The sequence below is a fragment of the Capsicum annuum genome, chromosome 12 (genome assembly GCF_002878395.1).
Source record: "Capsicum annuum cultivar UCD-10X-F1 chromosome 12, UCD10Xv1.1, whole genome shotgun sequence".
Lineage (NCBI taxonomy): Eukaryota > Viridiplantae > Streptophyta > Magnoliopsida > Solanales > Solanaceae > Capsicum > Capsicum annuum.
Window position 1 is genome coordinate 111,214,442 of NC_061122.1, and position 18,054 is coordinate 111,232,495.

Below are 18,054 nucleotides of genomic sequence, written 5' to 3' on the forward strand. Positions count from 1 at the left end.
GAATAATGGTTTTTGTTCTAGCCCGAAATACGGGGTGTTACATTATCACCCCCTTGGGATCATTCATCCCCGAATGATGGGTAGGAACTTTGAAGCTTAAAGGTATGGAATAACGCATACACGATGTGTCTTCTATGAAAGGATATAACTTATCTAAAACATTTAAACTTCTATCATGAAACTGAATTCTGAGTTGACTTGACCTTACTTGCTTCAAGGTGCAGATTTATGCTGAGAGTTTAGGATTTTCTTGGAGTGTTCATGATCTAATCATACATATTGAATTGAGGAGTGATAACTTATGCTAGTATGAATCATGAGATAACTGGACTTAGATCGGATCACGGTATTACACTATCTGAGCTAAAATACTTGGGAAAATTTAGGATTATGCATTGAACTCTTATGAATTGAGTCATGACTAAATAGCTGAATTTGAAACATGATGCTTAGACTGAACTGGATTTGCAATTTACATGGATGGAATAGATTATCTCTCAACACTCTTTCTAAAGTAGTTCCAGTAGCATTAGGGAGCAACGGATTTGGGCACAGATTACACCAGGCATCCAACTACAGAATCACAATATTGACACTACTCTATAGCACAGAATATAGATATGTAACTCATAAAATAGGATACAATAACCAAACCTTAGGCAATGCAACTTCTTACTTTCAAGGTTAGCCAGTCTTCTAAAATACTCTCTCAACTATACTTTCCCCTTAAACACCATGCTCATTGATTCCACTTATTTTTCTTATATGTCCGCCGATATTTCCATCTACTAATGTCTAAACTGAACTAAATCCCCTCACCATCTTCAAGCCTAACTCAAAATAACAAGACGCACCACATAATAATGTAGTACTAGTTTGAATCATGATTTCAGTACACCCTACATTTCACAATTCCTCATCTCATGCATAATTCTTATTGCCACTCCAGCAATCACCTTCAACTTTGCATTAGACATTCACAAACACTGAAAGCATCCATTCGTATGTATACAAACATAACATTCAAGACTATCTTCATACCCATATATGCACTTCTCAACAAACACTTATAAAGAATTTTTCTCAAATTCTCTAATACTTCTATCCATAACAACTTCCCAGCACTATTCAGATGATACACATAAAATATTCTCAACTAACCAAGCCATACATGGAACTTCACCTCAAAATTCTTTAAACTTATGGACTTACGTAAAACAAGAACTCAACAATTTTTCCCAAATATAACACATAAAACTTCAACTAACCTTGACATGTATCAAAGGCTTGGCCTCAATCTTACTCCATAATTACTACCTTAACTTAAATAAGCATACAACCATCTTTCATCAACAAGAAATGTTAACTCTTTTCCATCTAGAAAACTATTCATCATCACTATCTCGACCTAAGGGAAAAAGGTCACTAAAAAATTGGAATACCGAAATCCGGAACATGAGGGGAGTACTAATCATAACTTGATACCCTACTGAGGGTTGAGGAATAGAGCACTCACAGCATGGACTCATTAAAGAGATCTAATCTGAGGGTGTACCTGATATAAATCTGAATTTTCACTGATCGTTAAGTGTATCATTTGTGCACAAGAGTCATAAACTGCATGACCTGAATTTTTCTGGAATTCATAACTTACAGAGAGTTATTCTGACTGCTGAACAAACTGGGAACTCATCATACTAAGAACTGGGAGAGTACATGATTCTTTATCATATGCATCTACATGGACTATGATCATGAAGCTGAAACATAAAGCATGAGTATATACTAGAATAACTGAAGTAAACTGTTGAAATAAGAATAGATTGAGCATCGTTCTTTCTCACGGCCAATTCCATAACTTACTAGCACATCTACTAGCATCTGAAAACTTGAATTGGTTACTCGTTATACCATCTCCCCCTTTTATTTAAGCCATTACTCTAAGTCTGTGAACCACTATATACACTCTGGTATAAACTGAAATCACCTTACTCTAGAGTCGAGGATATAATAATACACATAAAAATAAACTTACCCTGTAAGGCGGTATCTTCATGTATAACAACCAATGCTAATACCTCCTTCTAAGATTCAACTCTTAGGTTTAATAGCCCCAAAAGTCATTATATAACAGATTAAACATTCACCAACTTAGATTCTTCTAACACTAAACATGGATATCTCAAACCTTTGACGGACCATACCATTTCTGTCATAGTCTACCAGCATCATGCCTGCAAACTTATATTTCTAAACCATAAGAATCAAGATTATGCAAAAAAAAAAGGCTCAACATCATTAATCATAACTCCATAACTTAGCTATCAAGAACATCACATATTATCTAACTAGTCTTTCTCCGCCTAGCTACTCAGTACTACTAACCACACAACATGCAATGATCCTTGAAAATAATGTAGCCACATAGCACCTTGGGCATACTTCTACATCAGACTTACAACATTAGACTTGATTACAAATCAAATAAACTTAAGCTCTTGTATACATTTTTCAAGCCTACTAGATCACTTTGACACAACTAACACCTACCACAACAATCATTATATCCACTTTGATCACTATCTACTATTCCAAGTTAGTGTCTAGTTCTAGATATGATAAACCATAACTTCACACAATTTCCTTACTTACGAAACATCTGAAAACATTAATCCACCAAAACTTCATAATAGTAAGGATCAATCATAATCCTATGATCTATCTTATTTAAAATCCATTAACATATCCTCCTTTTACACATCATTACTATCCACCGTTTAATAAAACTAAACTTAGTTCATAGCTCTATAAGTCCAAACTAAACTTCCTCTTGCAACCTCAGGGCCATCTAAATTAACAACACTAATCCACTAAGTACCTTCATCAATAACCTATAATTTTCTTGCACGACAAACACCGTCAACCACTCTTTACATACAAGTAAACAACAATTTTCCTTAACTAATAACTCCTTCTCTACCACACTTTCAACTAAACTAACACACAGGGATATATCACTTCATTACCAACTCAATCTCATGCAAAAAGATTCGGCCATACATATATTCAATAAATTGCCCTTATTACTTTTCTTGCCATTACACCACTAAATCCAACACAGGAATAACAAGATGAAAAATAAGTTGCTAGTGAATCAAAATAGACCCCACATGGATTTACTAGACTTGGATTTTTTTAACAAGAAAATGAGATGAATGACAAGGCAGCTATGCTAGTGTATCAAAAGATCCCCACACAGCTTCACTAGACTTTCGATTTCAACAACACAATGATAACAAGATTACATGAGATAGAAACTTGACACATAATATTCAATGATCTAAGAATACACATCTTACCCTGTATAAATAAAAATCTGAGTCAAATACTTCCCCCTACAAACTACCATACAATCCACACATGCTACTAGCTACCATATTAGTCTATCACTATAAAAGGGAAAATCATTCTCAAACATCAATTATTCAACTAAATTATTGATTCACACAAAAGTCACCCTCACTCAGACTTTTAACTTTGTGACTTTATATCACCAGCTTCTTAGTCTAATCTCACTACCAGTAGATCATGATACCGATACTTTAACTTATACTACTACTCAGGTGAAAATATAGTTCCAATATTCTGCTACACCTTATTCCCTCTTAAGTATGACATCAACAACATAAATTTTTGAAAAGGACTGAATACCCTTAATATCGTAGGCTAAAAAGCATGATTACATCAGAACCAAAATTGGCACTAGAATTAATCCACTTTGAAGCACTAACGGACTCTTCTCAAGTCCTTGCACAATTTTTAAAATATTATATGACATCAATCAGAAAGGACCATACCATTTAAATTCTAAACTTCTGCACTTGGTTTACCGCAATAATGAGATATATCAGAGCCCATCAAAGTAAGGAAAGAATTGGGATAACTTTACTTTCATATGGGCAACACCATAACATGAATTAGAGTATGAAAGAGGAACATTCAGGCTCTATAGAACGAACTAGCACATGAAGAAAGTGAAACATTCCTAAACGCCTAGTAGCCTCCTTCTTATAAGTGTGGCGTGCTTCACACCTATAAATAAGACTTTACCCGATGTGATTTTGTAGACACCCAGGGACCATGAATCGTGCTTTGATACCAAGTTTGTCATGAACTGAACTAGGGCCTGGCCGTGATGGACATCTCGAACTATAAAGGCCTAGATATCCTACTCTATCTGGTAGTCATGCACAACATTCATATAATAAAAGAAAATGTAAAATTATGATTTAATACGAAAATATGCTCATACTCTAGATTAAGTTTAACAATAAGGAATAAAATCCAAAAATCACTAACAACATCTGGAATAGTCTGCGAAATATCTACTACATAAAAATCTAACAACTATCTGAAAACTGGGACAAGGCCCCTAGCAGACTAAAACTGTAATAGATGACATAATCTGAAAGGATAGGCCTTCTGGAATAGAGAAGGCTCACCACTGCATAATCTAATCTGCTATCTAAATTATCTACTGCTTATCTGGACCCCTAGACTGAGCCTCAGAACTTGAGAGGTAGGGGAGAGGGGTCAATACAGATTTATTGGTATGCAGAGAAAATCCAAAATAATTATTTATATTCAACATATATGAGAGAAATTTAAAGCAGTTCATAAACATATCATAAAGTAAGAAATCACATGGGCATTTTAAAAGACTTTGTGAAAATATCTAAAATTTGTGAGACTCTTTGTCTTACTTCTGCGCTAGGTGGTGTACCCTACATTTTGTAATCCCACAAGATATATGAGATCTGCCATTAACTCGCCAGCCAAGCCCCCAACCCAAGTGTGCCGCAAGGGTCGGAGTCTCAAAATCTACTAGTTCAATTCATAATGTTCAATTCAAAATCATTATGATTTAATAACTTTTCATATCATGCAATAATTCAAGAGTAGTTCAATTTACATATTTTTCATACTCAAAACCAATTTCACAATATGGGGTTGAGGTCATAATCACTTTAAAATTTACAAGTTGAGGAAATCATAATTCCCTAGTTTATTTACCATACCCATGCACCCTATAGGTTCAAAACTAAAAATTAAAGGATGAACAATCCTGTGTAAACCATGGGAAACATTATTCAAGAACAAGCATTCAAAACCCTTAGCCCATGTTTCAAAGCCAACATCAAAATCACATAAATAACTTTTTAAAACACATGATTTTACAAAATAGTAGTAAGGGAAGAGTAACACGCCTGAAATACCTAATTTTATGGTAAGAATCCAACCCTTGAGCCCTTGGATGACATACTTTATTGAAACCCTAATTATCTTGCTTGAGGAGATTTTGTGAGAATAAAGAGAGTCTTGGATGTGTTAAAGTATAGAAAAAATGCCTTAAAGGTGTTTTATGAACATGAGGTCTAAGTGGTTAAAGTGGGAAATGTCTAGTTTTCCCTCAATTTAAAAGTTGAAAAAAGTGTCATCGGTGACTACGGGTCACACGTCGACTCATAACAAAAGCTTACGCTCATCACCATGAGTCATAACCAAGATAGTGTTAGGGGCACCCGTACTGTTGACCCTATGACTTGCATCATATGACTCATATCATGACCCTATGACTCATAGGGTCAATATTGTATCCAAGACAGAACCACTTAGGCCTTATACTGGTTGCCCTATGATTTACGCCTAACAACTTATAACGAGTCCTCACAACTCGTAGTGAGCCACTCATACTTAGAGCAAAACTTAGCCACACACATATTTCTTAGGCTATGATTGTGTCCCTAGGACCAGTCAAGACTCCTTACGAATTGTTAGGAGGAGTCGTAGTTGGGGAAATGAGAATAAAATTTTAGAAATTTTCAAGAATCAACATCTGGGATGTTTAATTCTCCCCCTTAAGATCATTCCTCCTCGAATAATGGGTTAAGGTATTTATTACCACAATTTGTCCCCAATCATAACCATACTTACCTTTATCAAAGACATTAAGGAATTGACAATTTCCTTTAACAAAGTCATACAACAAAGATACTAAGATCACACATATCTTAAGCACAATTTTCTGGAATAGGGAATAGGAATGGATACTTGGACTTCATGTCCTCCTCAGCTTCCCAAGTAGCTTTCTCAAACTTTTGGTTCCTCCAAAGAACCTTTACTAAAGCCGCATCCTTTATCTGCAACCGATGGACTTGCCGATCAAAGATCTCTATTGGAACTTCCTTATAAGACAAGGAATTTGAAATGCCCACACCTTTCAAAGTAACAACCAAAAAGGGAAACAAAATACGAGCCAACATAACGGGGATTGAATTTTCCCTTCTTTCTAAAATACATCACTCTATTCATGGGAGACACCCTTAAGAACACCCAATCGTCAATATTAAACTCCAACTCCCTTTACCTTATATCCGCATAGGACTTTTGGTGACTTTAGGCGTTCTTAAGCCTATCCCAAATTACCTTCACCTTCTTCATGGCTTGGTGAATCAATTCAATACCAAATAACCCAGCCTCACCTACTTTTTACTACTCAATAAGAGAACGACACCTCCCACTATACAAAGCTTCAAGGGGGGCCATACCAATGATAAAGTGATAACTGTTGTTGTAGGTGAATTCTATGAGAGAAAAGTGGTTAACCCAATTGCCATTAATTCAATCACATAGGATTTGAGCATATGCTCTAATGTCTAAATGGTCCTCTCTGCTTGCCCATCCACCTGCAGGTGAAAAAAGGTACTAAGGCTCACCGTAGTCCCCGAACTTCTTTCAAATGAACACCAAAAATGCAATGAGAATTGAGTACCTCAATCAAAAATGATAGAAATTAAAGCATCATACAACTTGACTATCTCCTAAATGAACAACATGCATAGTCCTCTAAAGAGAAATTATTCCTCACCGGCAAGAAATGAGAAGACTTAATTACCCTATCCATGAGAATCCAAACCGAATCTAACTAATTTCGAGACCGAGGAAGACTAGTAACAAAATCCATATTAATTATTTCCTACTTCCATTTAGGCAACTCAATTTCTTGAAACAATCCACCGGGCCTCAAGTACTCGACCTTTATTTATTGGCATACCATGTACATAGCCACAAAATTGGCCCCATCCTGTTCCATATTATTCCACTAATAAATCTTCTTAAGATCATAATACATTTTCGTTGAACCAGGATGAACCATATAACATGACTCATGCGATTTGGCTAAAATTCTTCTTCGCAACCCATCAACATCGGGAATACACGATCTACCTTGGTACCTCAAGATACCATCACTACTAATATCGAAAGCCATCACTTTCTAGCTACCTACATTCTCTTTGATTTACATCAAGACAGGATCCAAAACCCATTTCTCTTTCACCTCCGCACCAAGAGATGACTTCACCATCTCTTGAATAATCACACCACCATCCTTGGAATCCATGAGACGGACTTCAAGATTAGCCAAACGGTGAATGTACTTCAACAAATCTTGTTTCTCCTTATCGATATGGGATAAAATCCCCAAAGAAAACTACCTAAGAGCATTAGCAAAAACAGTAGCTTTACCTAGGTGGTAGTGGAGACTTATGTAATAGTTCTTTACCAACTCAAGCCACCTCTTTTGCCTGAGATTTATCTCTCTGTAAGTGAACACGTATTGCAGGATCTTATAGTCAAAATAAATATATACATGGACCCCTTACAAATAATGTCACTAGATCTTCAATGCAAAGACCATAGCTAATAATTCCAAATCATGAGTCGGATAGTTCTTCTCATGAACCTTTAACTACATAGAGGCTTATGAAACCACCTTACCATGCTACATCAACACGCAACCCAGTCCTACTTGAGATATTTCATAATAGACAACAGAACCATCAGTACCCCTAGGTAGTATTAAGACCGGAGCTGAAGTCAAATTATCCTTCAACTTCTCATAACAACCCTTACAAGCATAAGACCATAAGAACTTCACCTTCTTCTAAGTTAACATTGTCAATGGGACAGCAATAAAAGAGAAACTTTCCAGAAACCTCATCTAATAATCGGATAAACCTAAGAGGATCTAAATGTCGATTAGAGTCATGGATCTAGGCCACTTCTTTACGATCACAACTTTCAGGAGATCCACCATGATTCCTTCTCTAGATAAAAGATGACCCAAATAAATCATAACATTTAAACAGAACTCGTACATGGTGAATTTTAAATACAATGTTGATCCTTTAAGGTTAGAACATAAAGTAGAGGTAATCGATATGATTTACCTCACTCTTAGAATACATCAAAATATCATTAATAAAGACAATGACAAAGAAGTATAGAAAATAATGGAAAACTTAATTCATAAGATCCATAAATGTTGTCGGGGCATTGGTCAAACCAAAAGACATCACCAAAAAACTCAAAATAACCATACCGAGTTTGGAATCTAGTCTTAGGGATGTTTGATCCCTAATCTTGAATTCATAGTACCTAGAACAAAGATCAATCATAGAAAAGTACTTAGAACCCTGAAGCTGATCAAAGAGATCACCAATCCTTGGAAGGGCATACTTATTTTTCATGATCACCTTATTCAATTAGAGGTAAGCAATACATATCCGAAGGGAACCATTCTTCTTATGCACGCAGAGCACGAGATAACCCCACGGTGATAGACTAGGGTGGATAAAACCCTTATACAGAAGATCTTTTAATTGCTCTTTAAGTTTTTTCAGCTCAGTTGAAGCCATTCTATAGGGAGGAATAGAAATAAGATGAGTGTCAGGAAGAAGATAAATCCCAAAATCAATTTCTTTTTTGGGAGGAATACCAGAAAGATCATCAGGGAATACCTCAAGAAATTCACAGACCACAGGGACAGTCTTCCAAGCAGGACCTTCAGACCAATTATTCTTAACATGCACTAAGTGATAGAGGAACCCTTTAGAAACTAATTTTTGGTCTCCAAGATATGAAATAAACCTTTCCTTAGATACTAAGGAACTACCTTCCTATTCAATCATCGACTCATTAGGAAATTGGAAACTGGCCCTTTGGGTCTGACAATCAAGGGAAACATTTCATGAGTACAACCAATCCATTACCAAATCATATCAAAGCCTAACATGTCTAACTCTATCAGATCTGTTAAGGTCTTCCTACCATAAACCGACATCACACAACCCCTATAGACCCTTTTAGCCACATTGGAGTCACCCATCAGGGTGGACACAGAAAAGGGATCTAGAATACACTCAGGATCAAAACCAAAATGAATAGCCACGTAAGGGGTCACATAAGAGAGGGTAGACCTGGGATCAAGTAGACAATATACATCACGAAGGATGAGTTTGAGCAAACTAGTAATAACATCGATGGATGCCTCAAAATCTTGGCAGGTGGCAAGAGCGTACAAATGGTTTTGACTAGTGCTAGAGCCAAAAGTAGAAGCAGTACCTTTTAGTGCAGAAGTTTATAAATTAGAAAAAGGAATCTTATTTGCTCCATAAGAAACCTTAAATTGACAATCCCTATGCATATGGCTAATCTGACCATATTTGAAGTGCTTGTTCCTCCTCTTTTCATAAAATCCATGATGCACATAACTATATAATCTACAAGGCGGATATGATGGAGCTGACTGAGCCCCACTATCCTATGGTGCTCTAAACCTACTATCATAAAAATAACAATGATCACCTGATGGCTTTGGATAAGGAGCACAAGTCATAGAGTAGGAACTAGAATACCCTCACATCTTATTAGACCACTTTCCACTATCTCTACCACTCTGTTGCTGACTTTCACCCTGATTTAAGTATCAAAACTTTTTGTTTTTCCTTTCACTCATCTCTACTTTCTTCTTCTTTTCTTCTTCCACTTATTCCATATACACCACAAGTATAGAGATAACCATATTCTTATTAAATAAGGTAGCCTTTCTCTCCAAGATCAACTCATGGGACAACCCAGAGACAAACTTTCTCATTCTAGCCCTCATGCTAGACACCAATTTTGAAGCATATTGCAACAACTGATGGAACTTCAAGGCATACTCCTTTATTTATATCCTTGCTTGCTTCAAGTTCATGAATTCGTCAGCCTTTGCCTCCCTCGACTCCTGAGCAAAGAAGAGATCAAGAAAAGTTCTACAGAAGTCGTCCTACAAAGCATACTTAGCATCATCACCCCTAGAATAATACTATTCCTCATACCACTTATATATTACATCCTTTAACTGGTACACAAAGAACTCTACACTCTCCACATCAGTAGCATGCATCACACAAAAAATTGCTTTAATCTCATCAATAAAATTGTAAGGATCTTTCTAAACTTTAGAATTGGTGAAAGTCAGAGGACTCAACTTCATAAATTGTCCAACTCTAGTGACCTCAGAGAATGGAGCAATAAAATAAATGCTCATTATGGGAGGCCACCAACTGAGTAAGAAAATGAATCGACTAGCAAAACTCGCCATTAAATATATCAGCTTGGGGTTCTCAAGGAGGGATAGGAGGCACTGATGGAGATCTATTAGGAAAATCAAATGCAGCACCTCTAGATTGGGTCTGAACTCCTGGAGTAGAATGAGCTCCATCCACATTGTCCTAAAATAGGAGAAGATTTTTGCACGAGCATCAGTTTTTCTAGGAGGCATGATCTGAAAGCGAACATACAGGGATTAAAAGAGATTTCAAGACCTTAGACTCAATAGCTTAAAATAGAATAACAAAAAAGGGAAAATTTCCTATATGCCTCGTAGCCTTTCCATTATAAGTGTAGCGCACTACACATAATCAAAAGAAACTCTACTTGACACGACTTTATGGACACCTAATGACACCAAACCTAGGCTCTGATACCAACTTTGTTATGAACCAAACTAAGGCCTTGCTATGATGGGTATCTCAAGTCCCACATGGAGAGGATATCACCCTCTGTACCTAACCAAGTTAGCACAACATCTCTAACATCAGATAAATTCAACAAATATAACAAGATAGCATAGGAATAAGCTTAATGTTATTTAAATCATGTCTATAATTGATAGTTGATAGCTAGCCAAAGAACCTACTAACATTACCTAAGTCTACAGTAATCCAATAAAGCCTTCTAATAAAAGAATCAAAACTAGTCTTTATCGAGACATTTGCCCGACTCTGACAATGAAAATAATAATATTAATGATAATCAAACCTCTCAATTCTAATCTATGATATGAATTGATGAAATTTCTAAGGCTTTCAGAGAATGGAGGCTCACCACTTCACCTAAAAAACTAATGAAATAGGTTAATCCACCTAGCTCTATATAGGAAAAGTAGAAGTATCGCTGGTACCTGTATTTCATGAAGACCCAACATCCAGAGACAGATGTAGGATTAAAACTAACATGTAACTAAGGGATAAGGATAACATAATATTGTGATCAATAGTTCAAAATAATTCCAATACAATGCACATAATCAAATGTATATACATATATATATATATATCACATATTGGGATAAGGGAAAAGGCTTAACATGCACTTTAAAACTTTAGCCTAGATTATGTAGCTCAATTTTCATAACAAATGAAGGCACCCGTGGGATATATGGGCCTAGCTCTCCCCTAGTTGGTAGGGCCCTAGTGCGTAAGATCGCACGAATTAGAAGGTATGTATATACACTATGGGGGACTTAAACCTCCTGGTATATCCATGTGACACAAACACCCAATCATGTAATATAATATGAGTGACTCCAACCTCCCAATCATATGATAATAATAAAGGAGACTCGAACCATCCGGGCTTATAGACTTCCACGTTGGCAACCATGGTTTTTAGTGTTGGTTCCTCGGGACCTCAACTTTAACAACTTATCTACACAACCCTCATAAAATCCCAATTAAAACAATTAACACACATTCTCATTTATTAAACCATGATACACATTTAGGCATACATTGTCGGTATTGTTATACCAACTACACCTGCAAGGTAATATCATCATATCGAAACAATTACATCACGCGGGTAAAATTCACAACCCCTTGCCCAATTATACATTACCTTGGGGAATTACACAACCCATAAGGTTCAATTCAAAATTATTATGCTTCAATAACCTTTCATTTCATGCAATAATTCAAGAGTACTTCAATGTGCATATTTTTCATACTCAAATCCAATTTCACAATATGGGGTTAAGATCATAACCACTTCAGAAGTCATAAGTTAAGAAAATCATAATCCCTAAGTTTATTCACCACAACCATGCACCCCATAGGTTCAAAACAAAAAATTATAGCATGAACAATCTTGTGTAAACAATGGAAAACATTATTCAACAACAAGCATTTAAAGCCCTCAACCCCTATTTTAAAAACAACATCAAAACTACATGAATAACAATTTAAAACACATGCTTTTACAAATTAGTAGTGGAGGGAGAGTAACATTCCAGAATAACCCAAATTATGGAGAGACTCCAACCCTTGAGCCCTTGGATGACATACTTTTTTGAAACCCTAAGTATCTTTCTTGAGGAGATTTTGAGAGAATAAAGAGATTCTTGGATGTGTTAAAGTATGGAAAGAATGCCTTAAAGGTGTTTTATGAACATGGGGTCTAAGTGGTTAAAGTGGGAAGTGTGCAATGCTCCCTCAATTTAAAACCTGATAAAAATATCACCGGTAACTTCGGGTCACACGTCGACTCGTAACGACTTGCAACTTGTCACCACGAGTGATAACTATGATAGTGTTAGGGGAATCCATACTTTTGACCCTATGACTTACATCATATGACTAATATTGTTACCCTAAGACTCATAGGTCCAAGTCGTATCCAAGACAGGACCACTTGAGCCGTACACTGGTTACCCTATGATTTGCACCAAATAACTCATAATGAGTCCTAACAACTCATAGTGAGCCACTTATACTCAAAGAAAAACTTAGCCACCTATACACTATTTAGGAAACAATACGGTCCCTAGGAACCATTAAGAATCCTTACAACTCATAAGGAGAAGGAGTCATAGTCGGGGAAGTGAGGATAAAATTTCAGAAATTTTCAAGGACCAACACCTAGATGTTTTATAAATGAATTTATATTTCCTCCTATATATGAACCAAAGATGTAAATTAGGTATATTCATATCCTAAACACAAGTATTAACTTTGATCTGACTCAGTATAAGATCCCACTCCATATATCCCATGATCTAATCTATTGTTCCTCCTTCTAGTCTCGCAATAGAAATATAAGTTTATCCTAAGGATCGTGAATCTATAGAATAGTAAGAATAAGTATATGTGAAAAAAAACAATGATAATAAACTGAAAGCTAACTTAATTGAAAGAATAGGTGTTCATGTTTTTTGCCTCAACCCTAGATGAGAGTGTTTAGCCACTCGTGCTCTTACAACAATTGCAAATAAGGAATTCATGTATAAAAAACATAAATAATCTAAATTAAAGATAAATAACCCTAAGAAATCATCCTAGAGTGTACTTCCATACCCAGAAGTCATCTAATGTATTTATAAGAAGAGACAAGTGTTCTATTCATACTAGAAAGCAAGTAGCCCATTTTGGCCATTGGGCATGTCATGCTCATTTTTCTCCATGTTTAGGGGAATGAAATGCAATTAAAGAAGATTCACACTATTTTGAGCATTGTTATTTTGATGTCTTGTTTCATGGAAAACTCTTATCTCGGGGTCTATAGGATGTGGCACGCCCATGGCCTAAAAAATTTAAGATTTTGCCATCAATTGCTTCGTCCTTTTATCTTTGTTTTCCTCACTTGGTGGATACCTTTCCACTTTAATTTCAGCTTGTTTAGATTCTTAAAACTTATTTTAACATCATCCATTGGATCCTATAACATCAAGTAAGATGAATTAGTGCATACAACACCATAGAATTCAACAAGATGCACTAGAACAACACCTAGCTTAAGCTAGTGCACTAGTTTTCTCATCTAAACTCTAAGTGACCAAAATATTTCCAAACATGTTTTGTACACACCGTAAACACCATAAACAAATAAATTAACACATGAAAGCTCAATTATACCATAACCAACTCATTACGCACACCAGAAGTCCTTAAACTAGGCTAAACAAGGGTAGATGATGACACTTAAGTGCATAAATCCACCTACTATCACCAAATAGAAATTTATAAATTGTCCTCTTAGATATTTCAATTTGAGTACCTATTAATAAAGTATAGGCTAGTGGAGTTTGGTCCTGAGCTCTCTGCCCCGCTTGTGGAATCAGATCTACAGATGCGGCATATGAAGCATAATACTCATGAACTAACTTTCGACTATTAGATCCTAAAGACTCACCTATCCATCAAAGTCTATTTCTATCAAAAGTGGCCTTGATAACAGGGATCCCTTCCAAGTTTGTTGAGTTGATGTGGGGCTCCTCCATATAATGGAAACTGTAAGATCCTATTTTCGAGTCCAGTCCATGACTTATGGACTGAGTTTAAGACTTGTGGAATATTCTTTTGAATTGAGGATTTAGTTTACAAGTTCAATAAATGAGCCATAGATTGAGTACAAGTGTTGTGAATCTGAGTCATGAAAATCAAACTAGACTTTTGAGATTCAGAATCTCAGGTTTGATTCCTACGAGTCTAATCCATGACTCATGAATGTAATTATCAGGTCATAGGTTGTACTTGTGAGTTCAAACATAACAATTAATCATTATTTATCGGGTTTTTGGATTCCAATTGACATACTTTTCTACCTAATCAGTTCAAATTTGATCAAATATTATACTTATCCCTGTTTAGCTATCATTGGTTCAATTCACATGGGACAAGAAATCATGATTATAACTTTTATTGAAGTGATGGAGAATCATCAATCGCAAAATTAGAAATTTAGAGAACTAACCTTTTACACAAATAAAGATTGAAAAAAAATAATTTTTGTAATTGAAGGCCTTTTCGTGAGAATGGAGAGTGCAGTAGGGTTTTGATTTCAGTAGAGGTAGTTTGATTGCAGTGGGGATAGTTTAATTGAGTGTAGAGTACAGTAGAGTTTTGTTTTGTATAAGAGAGGAGGGAAATGTATGATGTAGGTGTTGAGTTTAAATAGGAATTGGTGTGGTTATATTTTTTTTTAAAATTGAGTTTAGGGTTTTATTTTTAGGAAAAGAGTGAAGTTGGGTAGGTTACATGGGCCTTCATATTTAATTGAAAATTTTAAAAAAAATTATGCACTTGGACCAACGAAATGACCTATGAGTCATAGGTGAGACTCACAACCCGTAGGTTGAGGTCGTGAGTCAAGTTCTGAAACCTAATTGTTAATTCTGATTTCCAAGACTCGACCCGTGAGTCATGGGTGAAACTCACGACCCTTGGGTCGGGATCATGAGTAAAGTTCATAGAAAAGAAAATGAACTCTCACTCTCATGAGTAACGACCCATAGATTCCACTCGTGAGTAGACTTACTTGGAATTGTTTGAATATTTCTATTTTTTCATAAGTCAGTGATTCCCGCATGCTCCCTTCCCAAAAAATACAAAACAAAGTTAACACTAAAACCTTGGGTTGCAATCCAAGAAGCGCTTGATTTAACATCACGACACGATGTGGCTGTGTTGGGTACTCAAAATTCACCAACAAGCCCATTAATTGCCTCCCATGAAGCACCTAGTTTAATATCGTGGCACAAATTATCTCCTTTGAATACTCATACTTCGTTAAGCTTCATATTCCCACACACTTTAATCTTCTTTGTGTTTCCAAAATAATACTCAACACGTTGTTCATTCACCTTGAATGAAACATCACCATCTCACTGTATATCGATTCCACTATGTGGAAATACACTCACCAGGGTTAATGGTCCGACCATCTAGACTTCAACCTCCCAGGAAACAAGTGAATACTCGAATTATATAGCAAGACCAAATCACCAGGTTGTAATTCCCTTTGTTCAATTCTTCTATCATGGTACAATTTTATCTTTTCCTTGTATAAGGCTGAACTCTCATTGGCACGAAGGTGAAACTTATCCATATCATTCATCTTCTTTAATCTCAAGTGGGAAGCAATACTCCACTCAAAATTTATCCGTTTTAGTTCTCATATTGCCTTATGCTCAAGTCAACTTGGAAGTGGCTTGCTTTACCATACACAAGTTGATAAAGAGATGCTCCAATGGGAGTCTTATATGTTGTTTGGTAGGACCATAATTCATCGTCAAAGTTTCTCAACAAATCAATCCTATTAGCATTCACCGTCTTTGCTAAAGTAGACTTTATCTCCTTGTTGAAGATGATATTAGGTGGATTTACACACCTATGTGTCAGTATCTATGCTTATATAACTTAGTTTTGACGACTTTTACTGTGCTTAATGAGTTGTTAATGATTTAAAGAAGCATTACAGTTTTAAGTTATGTAATCTTTATGTTTAAGGTATGTTAATAGTGAGTTTGGAGTCAAAACACTAAGTTAAGGATCAAAGGACAAAACTAGTACTCTTAGCTTGAGCTATGTTCTTTACAAGTTCATCGTCTTGGATTGTATATTGTTTTGAGCTCTAATTTGTGGTATTTTATGGTATAGGATGCTTGCTGAGTTGATCAATATGATAAATGGATATTAAAAAGGCTAGAAATCTAATAGAAAGAACACCACAAAGCTTGGGATGAAAGGATAAATGCATAGAGTTTACATGGTGGAAAAGCTGGACATTTTGGAGTTATTAGTGTGCCCCGCAACCTAGATGGCGTGATAGGTCCATGGCACTCCCTTGGAAGAATTTTTGATGGAAGATTACAGTAGCTTAGAGAGATAGTTACGTGCCACAAACCCTAGGCCACGCGATAACGGAGTTGCACACCCCTATGTTAAAAACAGTCAATGTTGTCTAACTATAAATTGGACACTTAAACTCTTTGGGAAATAGTCTAGTGGAGGAAAATCCCATAAAAAATATTTTTCAAAAGATAAAAGTTTTTCCAAAAAGAAATTTAAAAAAAAAAAATTGCAGCCCCCAACCCTATCCCTACCTCCCCCTCAAAAAACATTTTTTAAAAAAATAATTTTTTTTCAAAGAGAATAAAACCAAAAAATGAAAAGGGTAATTGCACCCCCACCCCACCCGGCCCTTCAACCACCACCATACCCCATCTCGAAAAAATATTTTTTCAAAAAGCTAAAAGATTTATAAAAAAATTGTAACCCCCCCCCCCCACTACTATCATACCCGCAGCACACCATAACCCCCCAGCCCCACCTCACCCCACCCCAAAAAAACATATTTTTAAAATGAAAAAAGCTAAAAAAAAATTAAAATAAATTGCACCCCCCACACCACCACAACCATACCCCCCCTCCCCCTAAAAAAACATATTTTTCCAAAAAATAAACTTTTAAAAGAGAAAAAAAACTAAAAAAATTTAAAAAATTAAACCCCCACCCTACCACCATAACCTCCCCAGCCCCCCAAACAAAAATATACTTTTACAAAAATTATTTTTTTCAAAAAAAAATCTAATACCCCCCTCAATTTCCTTTCCCCCAATTTTCTTTTAAATCAAATAATTTTGTTTAAATGATAAAATAATTTGTTTTTTTAAATCTGACCCCTCCCCCCCCCACCCCCACACCTGCAACCCCTAATTTTTTATTAAAAAAATAATATTTTTCAAAAAACATGTATATATATATATTTGCTCTCCCCCAACCCTAACCTCAACAACAACAATCTACCCCACCCTTATCCTAAATTTTCTTTTTTCTTAAATAAGATTAAATTTATAGTGCAATTAAATATTTTAAGCATATGTGAGTGATCTCTATATTTAAATGGGTACCCATATTGTACCCATTTTATCCATATTTCTATTTTCTTTTAAAATGAGTTAAATTTTATATTTACGCACTTAAAATACTAGTGATCCAACTCTAGAAATATTGGTTAAATGGACTCCTTTTACTGATATGGACTAAAACTGCCACTCTTAGGAAACACCTTAGACGATCTTAAGGTGTGAACATACATTAGAGAAAGCCG